This window comes from Falco rusticolus, chromosome Z, assembly GCF_015220075.1.
Source record: "Falco rusticolus isolate bFalRus1 chromosome Z, bFalRus1.pri, whole genome shotgun sequence".
Taxonomy (NCBI): Eukaryota; Metazoa; Chordata; class Aves; order Falconiformes; family Falconidae; genus Falco; species Falco rusticolus.
Genome location: NC_051210.1, coordinates 56,038,423 through 56,053,737, shown reverse-complemented (window position 1 = coordinate 56,053,737; position 15,315 = coordinate 56,038,423).

The window sequence follows — 15,315 nt, the reverse complement described above, 5'->3', positions numbered from 1 at the left end:
TTAACAACTTGTTGGGAAGGTCAGAATACTGTGGTCTATCAGCCCCATAATCCAACTTCATTGTTTACAAGATGCTTATCCTTTACAGCCTAAATAATAGAAACCTCAGATAAACAAACAAAACAGCAACAAAAAAAACCAACCCAACCTACAGGTGTACAATATGCTAGGTAAAAGTAATTAAGTGTTTCATGTTGCATGATCCCTGAACTGAAAAAATATTTAGGATGATATGAATGCTGAAGGACCTTTCACTCACACTTTACAAGCTGAGCACCCCTCAGCCAGCTGGCCAGTCTTGCCCTCAGTTTGTAGCTCATGTTGTCCCTTTTACAAATGAAACATTTTGTACATTTCTTTCAAGAGCTGAACTATGCAAAATAAATATTCTACCTTATGATACTCATTTTGCAATAAAGTGACTGTTTGACACAGCTTGTTCAGAAGTACCTTTGTGTTACATCTTATACCTCAATAGAATCCATCTGGAAAGAAAATGTCAATAGGAACAAGCTTTCCCTGTAGAAGCATAATTCAGCAGAAAATACAAAGATTTAGGCAGAGGAGGTGTTGATCTGTCTCTAGGATAAATTGTGTCTGTTGCAGGGGTAACGGGCAACAACTTCCTTCCTAACTTCTTTTTTCATTCAGTTTCCATGAAAAATGGCAATGGGAAGCTCAGCGACAGTAGTGACCTCCTTTTTTCCTCTGGTGTATAGGTGTAGAGCAGAAACATGCCTGATTCTTGAATGACACGCCACCTAGGTGATGCAAGACTAGAAAGAGTTGTGTGTGTCTGCACTAGTTAGGTCCAGGATTAAACTACTAAGGCTGTCACAGGTGAACCAGCAAGTGAGGCACAGAACTACATGAGGCACAGAACTACCCCACCCTGGTCTAGAGATTCTGGTGGGTGTCTTGGCTGGGAGTTCACCATAGCTCACTTGTTGCATTTACCGTCAGCGAGCATGTGCTGATTTTGGGGATGGAATCCTTTAGTACAGCACGAGTGTCTCTTGTTGCCACCCCAGCAGTACCCCGTCCCACTGCACTGTGCAGCGGCAGGCTGTGAGCAGCAGCATCAAGTCTGCACACAGCCCCATCGCCCGGCAGAGCGCAACTGATCCAAATCAGGTGTGAGCACACACTTGCACATCTGCCAGCATTCAGCCAACATGCATGTATAAGGACATGTATAAGGACCAACAGTAGTGCCCAGAAGTATAAATTAACCTGTCAGCATGTTTTGAATGCATTTGAACAGTCAAAGTGGGTGCTTTTAGTTAGCACTACTGATCCTGCGTGGGCAAGTCTAATGCTAGATTTCCCAGGTTGCAGAACAGCAGCCATAAAGGGAGCATGCCTTTCATACTGCATGAAAAAAATCATACATTCAAGGCTTCAGCAGGTGATGGACTGAACAGGCACAACCATGAGTAGTTGTAGCCACACTCAGGCCAGGTAAAGAGAACTGCAGTGCTGTCACAACTGGAAGATCTGGGTTACATGACCTATTTCTGGAAGCTGAGTACTTCCTTGTTAGGTTTCCTACCAATCTGAAGACTTGGGAAAATGAAAGTTAACATTTTAACTCCTTTTTTTGTTTTTCCTTTTTGTCTGTTTGAAGTATCATCATCTCAGGTATTTCAGAAACAGGAATTAAAGCTTAGCAGACAGCCTGACACAGAGCCAGCTAGGACTCTTTAAGCTGTTATCATCTCTCAAAGCAATGCTTATTATGAAAATTAAGCACACGATAACAGTGTTTTACTGCACTACAGTGCTGCTGCCTTCTGTAGACAGGAACATATACAAAGGCTGTTCATAGGGTGTTGCTATTAGTGCTAAATTTGGGAGTGGAGTAATTTGGGGAGTAGCTCAGCTGACTATGCTTTAAGCACCTTTTAAGCCAGTTAAACTGAGTGATTAATCAACAGGTCTTGGTAAGTCATCTCAGGTTGGGTAATGCTCCAGTCTAATCAGTGCACTGAAAGAAGGGGCCCCTGTGGAAAAAATCCTTTTTGATTACATGAATAAAGGCAAGTAGAGCTCAGTTAGAGCCAGTAAAATCTGGCATTGGCTGAGTGCTTGACACAGTGAATTGAATACATTTCTGTGACTCCATATGTTCTTAGTGAAGGATTGGTTTAAATGAAGCATTTTTTTTCGAAAACTGACTGTTTACCAAGTGTTCAAGAATTAAAAAACTAACCTTGATGAAGTTCTTTGCTAACAATGTAGTCACTCAATATTGCTTAGTAAAAAATCCTGAAAATGTAAAACTAAATGTTTAGCTGACCAAAAAAACCCCAAAAACCAAAGACCCTTAATAGCTGTTTTTCTAGGATTAGTTTAGAAAGCCTTGAAAGATGTACCATTTTGTTCTGCTGTTTGTACTAAGCAATCTGCTACTTCGCACCCTTCAAAACAATTTTTTCCCTTTAGGGAAAAAAATACAAAGTTGAATTCTACCCTTTTTTTAGAAAAGCATTTCCTTTAATGAATTTAAAAGACACCTTAGTGCAAATGTAAATGCTCTAAATCATTGCTCACTTTTTCCCCTATGCTATAAAGCTGATTTTATAGTTCTGTCTATCTGTGGATCTAATCCTTCTTTTAGAACTATCTATTTTTACAGGAATAAGGTTTTTCCCTATCTACTTTTATTCATGGAACATTTCTAAACATGTATTGGACAACTACTAGGACTAGTGAAATCCAAATTACAAAGGAGGTTAAACACTAATAACCAAAGAGACAAGGTATTTCAGCTGGATGCCAGGAGGACTACATCTTATGCTATTTAGCAAATACCTGTAGAACAACTGGAATAAAAGATTTCCTAGTGCACATTTCCAACTTTCTGAAATGTGAACATCTGCACAAATTTCTGTTCCCCAAAGAGAGCTCCGTGAAAAAAACAGAAAAAGCAAGCTTAGCTTTACTGATACATCCAGACCTTGAAAGTGCCAGAAAACTATTTTAAATCCTCAAGCAAACAAGTATTTCTGGACTTAATAAGCAGTGAAGAAAGGAAGTAGGCACAGGACCATATCCTTCCCTTTGTCTGCAGTTCAGCTTTAAGAGAAATGAACAATCCCTTCTCAGGTATCAAAGAGAGGTTGGAAGTGTTCCCAAAGGAGTGTGTTCCTTCTGGAGTTGAGGCACAAAATCCTGGGCTCAAACCTAAACCCTTGGGGTAGCATTTTTCCCTGGGGGAAGGGGAAGGCAAGGGAGGAGGGGAGGGGAGGGGAGGGGAGGGGAGGGGAGGGGAAGGGAGGGGAGGGGAGGGGCTGCCAGCAAGAACAGCTTTACAAAAATTAAATTATCAATCAAGTGTTTGTCTCAGAGCTGGTGATTTCTCATCAGCCTGTAAGGATGGCATTTTCACTGTAACTTCATGCTGCCAGCTTTTAACATTGGGAGAATAATATAAAAGCAACAGGGTCTTAAAGATTTCAAAGAGGTTGGCATATGTAAAAGACTTCAACCATTGACTAAATTAGGAAGAACAAAAATCTTGTAAACTGTGGCAGGTTAGAGAGAATAAAAGTGGTCCTCCGTGACTGTGTGGAAAGGATTGTTCAGCTCAGGTTGTAGAGGAACCCAGTTGCTCCCAAGGCCTGCTGCAGCCTAGGACAAAGACTGCAGTAGAGTGAAGAGAAATCCATCCATAAAGAAATAAATAAGATATCAGAAATAAAAAGATTAAAAACTAACACACTGCAGGGAACAAAGGGATTAGCACCATGGAAATGGAATTAAGAGCAGGTTACAGTGCTGAATGCATCTCACTTTCTAGCATGTGGGACACAGCACCAAACTGAGGACTGCTGTGCCTTAATGGAAGCTGTCAGGCAAAAAATAATCACAATAGTCAATGTAATAACAATAATAAAACAGAGAAAACTGTTTTTTCCAATTAAAATATTCTTAGGTTTTGGAGGGATTTCTTTTATTTTGGGGCTGTACTTTTTTTGATGTTGACTGCCCTGGATTTTGCAAGTTTCCATCAAGAACTGGGGAACTGCAAAAGCAACAAAAAGCACACTGTGCTTTCCCATCACTCCTTTGAATGAGGCAAAGTGTTGGGATTGATACTTCCAGTGTGGGATCCGGGCTGGCTGGGAGCAGCGGCACAGCCCCGCACATCTTCTGCAGTAGCAGGTGCCAAGAGCGACCACTCTCTTGGTCCTATGTCCACTGTCCTATGCCCAAAAGGGATGCTGTGGATGGAAATTCTTCAGCTGGGAAATACAGTCATAGACAGGTATAGTTTGAGGAAACAGAGGGCAAAGGCATAATGTCCTGTTATTTTTGCTGGTTTTGGTTCACTGCTAATCTTTTCTATTACTGACTGATGGAGGATGCACCTAAATGCACCCACCAGTGGCTTTGCAGTTACTGGGATCCTGGTCACAAGCCAGGCACCATCACCAGGGCACTGACCCTGCAGCACCAGCTGCTGTCCCAGCACTCAGAGTGTTTCACTGACACAGGCAATCTTCCTAGAAAGGCCAGCTAAGCCTTCCTTCACAGCTGATCATTCCCACAGCCTGGTAAGGAAAAGCATTTAACACATGGTATTTGTAGGTGCAGAACTGGAGCTTGTTTGATCCTCTGTTTAACTTTTGTATTTCACTTTCAGGCAGTTCCCACGTCTGCTCTCCACAATGCTGCCGTAACGCACCCCTTGCCCAGGGTCCCTGTATCTGACTGCTGCAAACCTGCACATGGGTTGAGTAAGACGGTCCAGTGTAGGAGGGAGCAGCTACGAAGGTGTCATGTGGCTCACAGCTCTGCAGGCACGGCTGCTGGAGAGTACCAGGGGACTGTGCAGAACAGCTGGGGCACACCAGCACATGCCACTGAGGGGACTGCTCAGTGCCACTGATGGAAGGAGGGTGGGAAAATACCCAAACCCAATAAATGCTTTGGGGATTAAATGTCTTTTTTTGAATCCTCAGCAGTGCTCTGCATCAGTAAAATACCAAAGTGCACTCCCTGCATCCAGAGAGGACAATTGCACACGATGCATTGAAAATGGGAACTCTTCATGTGTTCCCGGATGGTCTGAAACACTGAGAGGATATCTGTGCCTATACAAAAACTGCCAGATCCCTGATGAAGCCTCTGGCATTCAAAAATAAAGTGATAGGTCAGCTTACTTTATGGAAGAATCTGTACTTACCGTCTGTGCCGGGTTGTGTTGTCAGGAGGTACATTTGAAGGCTGAAGACTTCCAGTGGTAGTCATGAATTTGTTGAAGCGTAAAACCAGCAGTATTAGACCTAGCCACTCATCTCGTCCAGCTTCCTACCCCTGCAGCAGCCAGTATCAGATGCTTTGGGATTAATAATCTCTGGAAGTTATGAAAGAGGATCTACACCCACATCCAGCGCTATAAATCACAGATTAAACACCAAGGCATGCATTTCAAGAACAGCTAAACTTTCCCCAGTCTCTGCCAAAGCAGCTTCACACTGATGTTTGTGAAACAGGAACAAAGGACCTGTTCTCTTCTTCAGCTTGAGCACTGGTCAAGGTGAGACATTTAGTTTTCAGAGTTGTCACAAAATAAAGATCAGATAGGCTTTTATTTAAGTCAGACATCAGGGAGAAAAACTGAAGATAGCTTAACCAGCCTTCTCAACAAAATGACCAAGTACATAAAGCTTTTTCTCTTGCACTTTTACAGTCAAAGCCCTCCATAGCCTAATCACATTTTGGAAGAAAAGGTACCATGTGCTTAAGTTAAAATCCCCTTGTGAATCTGAAATTAGGATGAAGGTTGAGGAGTCCCATTCTAAGAGGAAAATTGACTAATGAATTTGATGAAATCAAATCATCATCACAGAAATCAAATCATCTTTTACACAAAGTAAATAAATGTCTCTGTGCATGAGTGGTCCTTGCTAGCCTAATTCTGGCACAGACCACATTTTAATTTGAGAATTTGCAGTGTACAAAGATAAAAAGATAACTCCAAATGTCTCACATGTAAAATGCAGGGGTCCTTCAAAGTGTCCCTCAGGTCCTATCTATCAACTGCTGTGGAGTCAAAATCCGCAATGAGGGAGCAACTCCTCAAAGGAGGCACACATTGGGGAAATGAATACTGGAGTCATTGAGTTGCTGATTCTGCCATTCCCTGGGGTGAACACGCACAAAATGAGTCTAACTTTGGGAGTTCATTTAACAAACTCCTTGGTCTAGCAAGAAATTGCCAAAGCTTTTTTCTCTCCTGTTTTCATCCTATAGTTGCTGCTTTTGCCTTTTATGATGGATGTCAAGATTGCTGTTGGGGTGCTGTGAAATGTTTTCTGCCTGCTTTGGCATGTGAGACAGGTGTCTTGTGAACTCGTCTAAGCCAGCCCTTCCTCTTATGAGCAGGTACACGGACCTACTTATCTCCCCCAGCACAGGTGTCTGAAAAGACCTTCCATGATAACTTTAGGGTTTAGCATGATTCCCCAATGCAGTTCCAAACCCCAGTTACTGTATGCATGTACCCATTAAGGAAAGTATTATCTTAATCTCTCAGACAACTCATAACAGATATCAAGTCCAACTAGAGCTTTTTGCACAGACTAACCTTGGAACTACAACTGCATGGCTCTGTTGATTCAGCTTAAACAGCAGTGGCCTCTTCACCCAGCTCAGAAGTAAAATAAAGGTCTTGAAACTCTGGCGAATCAAGCATTCTTTAAAATATTTCAGTGATAAAAAGTAGATAAAATCTAGAAGGCAAAGTTATGGCAACTTTTCCTTTATCTTATTAGAGCTGGTCAAACCTTGGGGAGTACGGTATTTTGACACTGCTCCTTTAAGGATAAGGGGAAAGGCAAGTGCTACATTTCATTTAGTAAATGATTTCTGGAGTTGCATTCCTGTGCATTCATGCACAAATCAAGAACACTGTTGTGCCTCAAATATCCATGGACCTAATGGTGAGATCCAAGACGATGTGTGGCAAACATACCCTCCAGCACTGAAAACACAGATGATGGAAACTTAGCTGCACACTGCATCATTTAATTTCATCTTGGACTGACAGGCAAGCATGTGGTAGTTTCCAGGCTGCCACTGATGTGAGTCCTGAACCAGGGCAGAAAAACTGTTCTGCCTCCTTTTGTGTTTGTGCAATATCCCTCCTTTGCAGACGGTGCTCACAAACAAGCCACGCGGTGTGATTTACTAGTAGTATGCTATGCTGGAAAAGAGTGACAATGTCTACACCTACTGAAACCGCTGCTTCTCTAAGTCAGAACAGTCGATGCACAGACAGAAAAAGCTGGGTTTTTACAGGCTTGCCAGCAGAGAAGATTAATCTTGACTCAGCTGCCATGTCCACTCTGTGGCACCATTCACACCAGTGCAATGTGCTACCCCTGCTTTTCACAGTTGTTTGCAGAACGTTCAGGGCAGCAAAGGTCCATTGCTTTTAAAATTGGGTTTTACTTAATTCTTCAGGTTAGTACTCAGCTTTCGCAAAGGCAGCTGCTTGGCAGTGATCAACACTTCAAAGTGTCCTTCACATGCACTTGTGCACCCCAGGGCCCTGAAGCAGCACAGACCAGCCCCCTTTCAGCCCCTCTCTGACCCGACAGAGGCAGAGAGGAACTGGGGTGGAAAGCAGAGGGAGCTTAATGCTCTGGTCAGGCTTAGGCAGGTGCTGTGAACACCGCTCCCTGCAAGCCAAAGCTTCTTTTTGGTAAAAATAGGGCTTTTTTTTCAGGTAAGTGACATTTCTAGAATGGAAAAAACAAAGCACAGGAAAGCATTGTCATTTCCTGTGGAAAGAATGTTTCAACATTTTGTTTTGTTTAGGCAAAACCAGAATTATTCTGTTTTTAAAGTTTTAATAGGATTGTTTTGTTTACAGGGCAGGGCTGTTTCCACTATCCCAACAAATCAGGTGAAGTGTGCTCTGGCTTCAGGGGCTTCCCTGGAGCTGTGAGCCTTGTGGGACTGCAGCATCTCGGATTTTGGGGGTGCTGGGGAAAGGCGAGAGGGGGGCATTGTGGGAACTGTGAGTTCACCTCAGCCTTTTCCACTCACTGTCCTGCTGAGGAGATGCTTGCTGTGGAGCCATAGGTGCTTATGTTAGAGGAAGGCCTAAGGCAACTCATCTAAGATATACATGGCCTCTTCTGCTCCTGTATGGCTGCAGCTAAGCAAAGAATTGCTGCCAATTACAGCACCAGAGGGATGTCTGATCCCTCTCCCTTCCACACTTCCAAACACATTGTGGACCACAGCTGAGAGTGGGGTTGGACCTGCCTCTAAATTTAGTCCCAGACCACCTGCATTCCTGTGCACTTCCAGCCTCCAAGGCTGTTGATGTGACCCTCACAGTCTAGCAGCCCCATGGCTCCCAAGTCAGCTGTGTAGGATGTTCAACACAAAACAAGCCTCAGGCATAGTGAGTATTAAAACCTGGAGTGATGGGGCCTGAGAATCCACAGGAACTTGTTCTGCCCAAGGCTCTGCTCAATGCACTGAAAATCGGGCAGTATGATTCGTCTTCAGTCCTTTTTTTAACGTATGCGCTATGTGTGCATAGGCTTTGTTTGTATTGTGTGCAACCTAAAATTTCACAGAAAACTCTACCAAAGCATACACAATATTTATCTGGACCAGATCCAGGTCATGGAAAAATATAGTGTGTTCTCCCTCTTCAAGTATTACCTTTACTTACTCTGGACATGTCGCTTACGATTACCCACTCACAGACATGTGGCATTTGGCTTTTTGAAAGAAATAGGTGGGTCTGTGTTTTGGGGGGAGGTGGTTTTCTGTTGTGTTGGGTTTTTTTGTTTTGTTTTGTTTTCTAAATGTTGACGGTGTGTCCAGACTTCCTATCTGCATGAGCCCGGTCCCAAATGAAAATCACCCCAGGGACCCTCAAAAGCCCTGCAAAATCACCTGTTCCTTGCTCTGTGCTTCTCCCTGGTGCTTGGTCTAAGCGAGGGTGGATGGTGGGGGCTTCACAGATGCCTCCTCTCTGAGGGTGACATGGCCAGTGGCATTGCCCCAGCCAGGCAGGGGCATGCCCAGCTGAGGAGCAGCACCCTGCACCTCACCATTCCTACCTGTGGAGGGACAGGAGCACACTGACACCCCATCCTTTCTCTCCTTGAGGCTCTGCCTGGGTTAGTTTAGACCAGGGGTCCTCAAACTTTTTAACCAGGGGGCCAGCGCGCGGATGCAGTGGCAGGCAGCCATCTGCGGCTGCTTGGTTTCCCCCCCCAACCCCCGGCGGGGGGGCGGGGGGGTGTCTGTAAATACCGGGTGCCGGATTGAGGACCCTGGGGGCCATATCTGGCCCGCGGGCCATGGTTTGAGGACCCCTGGTTTAGACTGAAGCCAGTTTCTGTCTTTGGTGCTTTACAAGAAGGCTATGGAGCGTCCATGTCCCCCCTCCCACCCTCCCCCATGTGCATGTGCCCAGGAGGCCAGGGTGGATGGAGCAGAGTAGTGGGCGCTTACTGGCCCTCCTCACCTTCTGCTCCCTTACATTCCCCCTCTGCCCCATTTGGCAAATGCCAGGCTCCCAGTTAGTGCGCTTTGCAAGCTCTTTGCAGAGCCAGAGAAGCCGCAAGGAGCTGAAGGGTGAACAAAGACCTGGTGGTTTTAATTGCACCATCAAAGAAAAAAGACCCATGTCTACTGCATGACCACACTGAAAATCTCTTCCTGTCGCTCTTATGCAGGTAACGCAACAATTGACTTCTTTATTTAATTTGACTTGTTTAAACTGTCAAGAGCTGGCAACTCCTGAAAGAAAGGATTAAGTGGGAGAAGTGGAAAGAGCCCTATCTGCTTGCTCTGTTCATTGCCATAGTCTGGAGTGCTTTCATTCTGTGTTTGTACAGTTTCTGGTACAACATGGTCCTGACCCAACTATTCGGATGAATGAGCTGATGTTATGGAGTTGTTTGGTGGCCTGAGTATACTTTCTTCTTGGTTGTTAATATAAATAAGAGTAAGTGTTGCTTGCTCCTGTCTCAAGTATTTCTTCCATCAGCCACCTATTTTTTTCTAAGGTTGGTAACTCAGCCATAAAAACCAGCCTCTGGTTGGAAAATTAGCATAGTCAAGACTAATAACCATTAGTGTCTTAAAGAGCTGCAGGGTCTGGTTGCTGTATTTGGACTGCTAATATTTCTAAAAATATGTGCTCTTGAATTAAAATGTATAAAAGCTTTTTTTTTAAAAAAATAAAAACTTAGTGGTTTGAGAGATGGTTTATATCAACGTCACAGTGGCTTTACTTGCAAAAATACTTAATGTGATTTGATCTCTAAAATGTTTTAATGGCTTCAGAGATTTCAGAAGAAATACTGGAAATTATTTAGACCGAAATGTCAATGAGCCTGTTATCTTTCTATAGAATGAGAAAACCCTACAATTTGCTGTCTACCATTACTTGAGTATGGTCCACTGGGAAAAACAGAGCGATTTTCAGATTTCCTTAATATCCTTCTTGCTCTGTTTTGGAATCAATACTCATTGAGACAACCTTTGCTAATGTCAATTCACGAGCTTCAGGTACCATGCCCGCAAAAACAAAGGTACAGAAATATGCAGGAGAATTAACCAGAGAAAGGCAGAAGAAAAGCAGAGGAATGACAAAGAATGAAGGAAATGGGAAGGGAGGGTCGGGAGGTGCCAGCATTTGACAGCAAGCTACAGGGAAAACCAGGAAAAGGAAGGAGAGATGTGCCACGGTTGCATTCTTTCGTGCTGTGCAGTAACTGACAATAACAATAATTGACCCCTTGCAGGGTCCCACATCCAGATCTGGAAAAGAAGACCAAGCCTTGTCACACTCCTGACTTTGCTGAGTCTCCTGCATCTTGCTTACTCCTCGCCTGTGGACTCACTTGCTTACCCTATCTGTCTTTGGGTGGGACTGTCCTACTTGAAGCTGTGAAACCCTTCCCGGCATCACCACAAAGCCTCTGAAGCATTTGCTCCTGGGGATATGGGAGCCCCTAGGCTATAAGGATAGCACCCAAGATAAGAGTGGGAGGAGTGAAAGAATCATGCAGCAATCCATACTGAATATTCAAACTGTTTAATCAAAAAACTCAAGGCTCACGCAACAGGGACTACTGTAACTTTTCACAGCTGAAAAGGCTTTAGCGACTGCCTGTTGTGGCCAGTAAAGACCAAGGCACAAATTTAAAAACATTGCTTCTAAGATGAGGTTCACAAAGCAATGCAGGGGGAGCTGATGTACATTTTGCTCTCCTTTGAAAGCCTTGGCTGAGGACCCCGTCCAGCCCCGTGCAGCAGAATAGCTGGCAGCGCATGGGCACATTCTGCCAAGGCTCTGACACCGAAAAAGGCATTTCACATGACAGCCCCCACTGCAGAATCCCAGTCCCTTGGCACTCGGCAGCGCCAGCCTTGTCCCGTTTTCGGATCTGACCCAAACCGTGCCGAGGCCAACACTCCTTTTGCGGACTTTGAATCAGTCCCTGCGGCCCAAGCGCAGGGAAGGCTTCGCCGGGGTTAGCCCCGGACTGGTGCTCCCAAGGATGCCGTGTTGTCAGCCAGCCGCGATGGTAGTCCCGCTCTCCCTGGCAGGGAGCTCCCGCATCCCGGCGACCCGCTGAGACAGGCTCTTCCATGGAGGCGAGAAAACTTCCCGCAGCCGCTGCCGGCCCCCGCACTCCAGCGCATCTGCGGAGCCGCGCGGGGCAGACGCGCCGCCGCCCCCACCCCACGCCGTGCGCTCCCCGACTGGCCCAAACCCGCCCCCTCCTCCCGCGCCGGGGCGGCTGTTGCATCAGGGGACGATGCGCTGAGGTGCGGAGGGACCGCGTGGCTGGGGGTCGCGCTGCCGGGGGGCGGGAGGGGCTGCTCAGTCGCACGGTCTGGGGCAGAGGGGTTTCTTTGGGGGCTGCGGTGGCGGAGGCTTTGCGGGCTGCTGGGGGTGTGGAGGGACGGCCGCGGGCGGAGGGACGGCCCTGCCGGGGTGGGGGAGCGGGGGGGCCGCGGGTGCCGGCGCGGGGCTGGGAGCGCGCAGTGTTGATTTTGGGCAGCGCGCAGCCGCAGTGCGGGCGGCCGGTGGGTACAAAGCGGCTGCGAGAGGAGTTTGCGGGCTGCCGGCGGTGCGGGCTGTCCAGCGGGCTGGAGTGTCGCGGGGCTGCCGAGCGCGCCCAGCGCCCCCCCACCCCCCCCTTCCCGCCGGGGCGCGGAGCCCGGAGGTGAGCGGGCGGGGGCGGCGCTGCCGCTGCCCCTCTCGCCGGGCGGAGCAGCCCGCCCCGGGAGCCCTGGGCCCGTCCGGCGTGGGGCGGGCGCGGTGCCGCTGGAGGGAAGGCGGCGGTGCCGGCGGGCCGGTGTGCGAGCGTGCGGCGCGGAGCTGCGTGTACCGGTACCGCGCCCCGGGCTGAGTGAAGGCGCGTGATTTCGCGCAGGGGGGCGCGGACGGGCTGTTCCGCGCATCGCCGCGTCCTGTCCGCGCTCCGGAGCGGCGGAGGTGCGTCCCAGCGCAGCCCCCGCACCGCGCCCGCCTGGCCGGTGGGCTCGGCGGGGCAGCGGCCGTGCGCCCGCCCGTTCCGGCAGCGCCCCCGGCCGCGGCGCTGGCTGCCGCCTCCCGGCGCGGCGGGGGGGAGCATCAGTGCGGGGGAGAGGCGGGAGAGCGGGTACCGGCGTGTGGGGAGCGGGACTCGTGTTCACCAGCGCTTTGTTTAAATGGACTGTCTTGGGTATAGTCTGAGACTTGTGAGCTAGCACTTTAAAAATTAGACAGTAAATAATTTTCTTTTTTTGTCTCTTTTTTTGGGGGTGGGTGGGCGGGGAGGAGGTCTTGGACTTTGATGCTGAGCTTATGAATGTGCTTTAACTTTGGCTGGTCTTCATGGATCTCAAAAAGCTCTTAAAGACATCCTGAAGTGTTTGAAAACTGTCTTACTCTTTCTGAAACAAAGAATGCTGTGAGGCCCTATGGCTTGATACACGGTTATGTGTAAAAACTGAGGTTAAAAAATGTGATTCAGGCATAATTACAAGCCTCAGTAATGACAGTGACTTTCTGGTGACTTCTTTCACCCTCGGTTTCACGAAGACCAAGCTAAGTTTAACTTTCTTGCAACTGATGTTAAGGTCAGGGTACCGTGCTTTTTGTTAAAGTTCTCAAACATTTAAATAATAGCAGAGCCCATCTGACAGATCTGTAGCTTAGCTGACAACCTTACATCTTGGCTAGCCAAGAAAGGTGATTTGCCAATTAAAAATATTGGATGTGTCTTACCCTTTTATTTCACCCCTTCTGGCAGGGTGATTGGATCTGGTTAAAGTTTGTTTGGCTGCATGTTGTGAATAAAGGAAAATAAGTGAGAGGAGGCTGATCGGGTTAACATGAGCTTTAGAAAGGTCAAACTAATTTAATAAGTGCCCAAGGTGTGCAAAGAAAGTCCTGATGTTTTTGATCAGATAGGGTTTCAGGCCCTTGGGAGTGCTGCGAGGGTCTCTGGGTCTGGAGTCAGTTTTCCAAAGGGAGCGGGTGCCAGCAGGGCACAGTGGGACCGTGAGAGCATCTTTGAAGTTTTGTCTCTCTTCTGACTGGAACACCTGCCTCGTATTAGTGACTAGGTAAAATGCAATGCTACCCCAAAACTGCCTCCTCAACAGAAGACAAGGTATTGCCCTATGGCAGGGAAGCCCAGGTGCTTCCTCCATCCATTCTGAGCAAGGGTGGTTGCAGCTTTGATGTATGAGGTGTGTGGGGGCTTTTGTGTGGGACCACGTAGCATGAGCATCCCAGACAGTGCTGGGTGTGGGGAAATGTGGGTCTATCAATGCTGGGGGCAGCAGCCCCCAGCAGCAGTACAACTGCAGCTCCAGAGAGCAGCTTCTGCAGAAGTGTAGGTGGATACAGGCTCTCTTGTGCGCCTCAGTATCTGCGACTTTGCTGACCATATGCTTGGTGGGATTTGATGTTATGCTGAACTCTTTGTGTTTCGTTTGTCTGACATCACAGTGAGGGTTTTTTCCCTTTTTATTGCCAGACCTCTAACTAGATGGAAATTCATCAACTGAGGTGGACAGTTCTCTAGTGGCAAACATGATACTGCTATTAAATAGATTACTGGTAATTTGGTGACAGCTTCTGTAGCCCTCCAGCCTATATGGGAGTCCCTAGTATCGTGGGTTTTGAATTTGTACACGCTTGCTTTCTTTTGGGTTTAGGCTTTACTTTGGAATTGCACTGGAGAAACTGAGAATAAAACTGGGTCCTTAAATTGGAACCTGAATGTGGATTGGTTTTAGGTGGCAGTTTAGCGGGCCTCTGAAAATCCTGTCTCCTTGGGAAAACTGGCAATGGAGGTATTTCTTATACCACAAATGACTTCTGTGTGAGATGAGTCTGTTCAGTTACTCCCCCTTAGTATCTGTTTGCTTTCCCCTACTCTGGCCGTTTTCTCAGGCTTGTAAGCCTCCAGTACAGCTTGCGGTCTCAGTTTCTGCAGTGCCCTGTATGTCTAAATAATAGATGCTGAAAGTGGAATGAAAACCTTTAAATGAAGAGTCTCTTTTGCAAATGATGCAGAGCCACTGTGAAGAGCTGTCAGAAACAGGCAGCTGATTGTGCTTTTAGTTACTAAAGCATTAGTTGTTAATTGAGGACAGTTGCAGATTTTCTTGTGGTGTCAGCATCTATTGTAGTGGTAGGTCAGGGAGAAGAGGTGGGTTGTTTTTGGTTTTTTTTTTCCCTAGCCATTTAGCTAATGGAATTGACTAATGGGCCTAGGAGAAGTTTCAGGTGTCACTGCTCGGATTGTCCAATCCATCCAAATTTGTGTGTGCCCTTTAGAAAGGGAAGAAATACAGAACTTGCAGAGTGGCTTGAAAGCTAGTGTATGTATACATGAGTGAGTATGAATTTGATCTATGTTTTTGTGGGCTGAGGCAAGATGACGTGTTAAGCTAATTAGGTTATCATGTCATAATGATGAGGAGAAGGTCATGTGGAACTGCAATGTGAAGTAGCAATGAACAACTTGTGAAAAGTTTTGATTCCACCTAACTCCTTAAAGATGCAGTAAATGTATTTCAAGCAATCTGTGAGCAACTAGCTGCAGTTTTTTTTCCCACAGGATTTACTTGAAACGTTTTCTGTTAATGCTAGATAAAAACATGTAAAAGTCAAGATATTTTTGTATAAGCTATACGTAAGTACTGAAATAAATTTGTCTTGACTAGAGATTCAGATTTATGATCCAACTGATAACATGTTTGGTTCTAGTGGGAAATTACTCATTTTAGGTATCTTAATAGTATCTGTTTGCATGGTTGAGT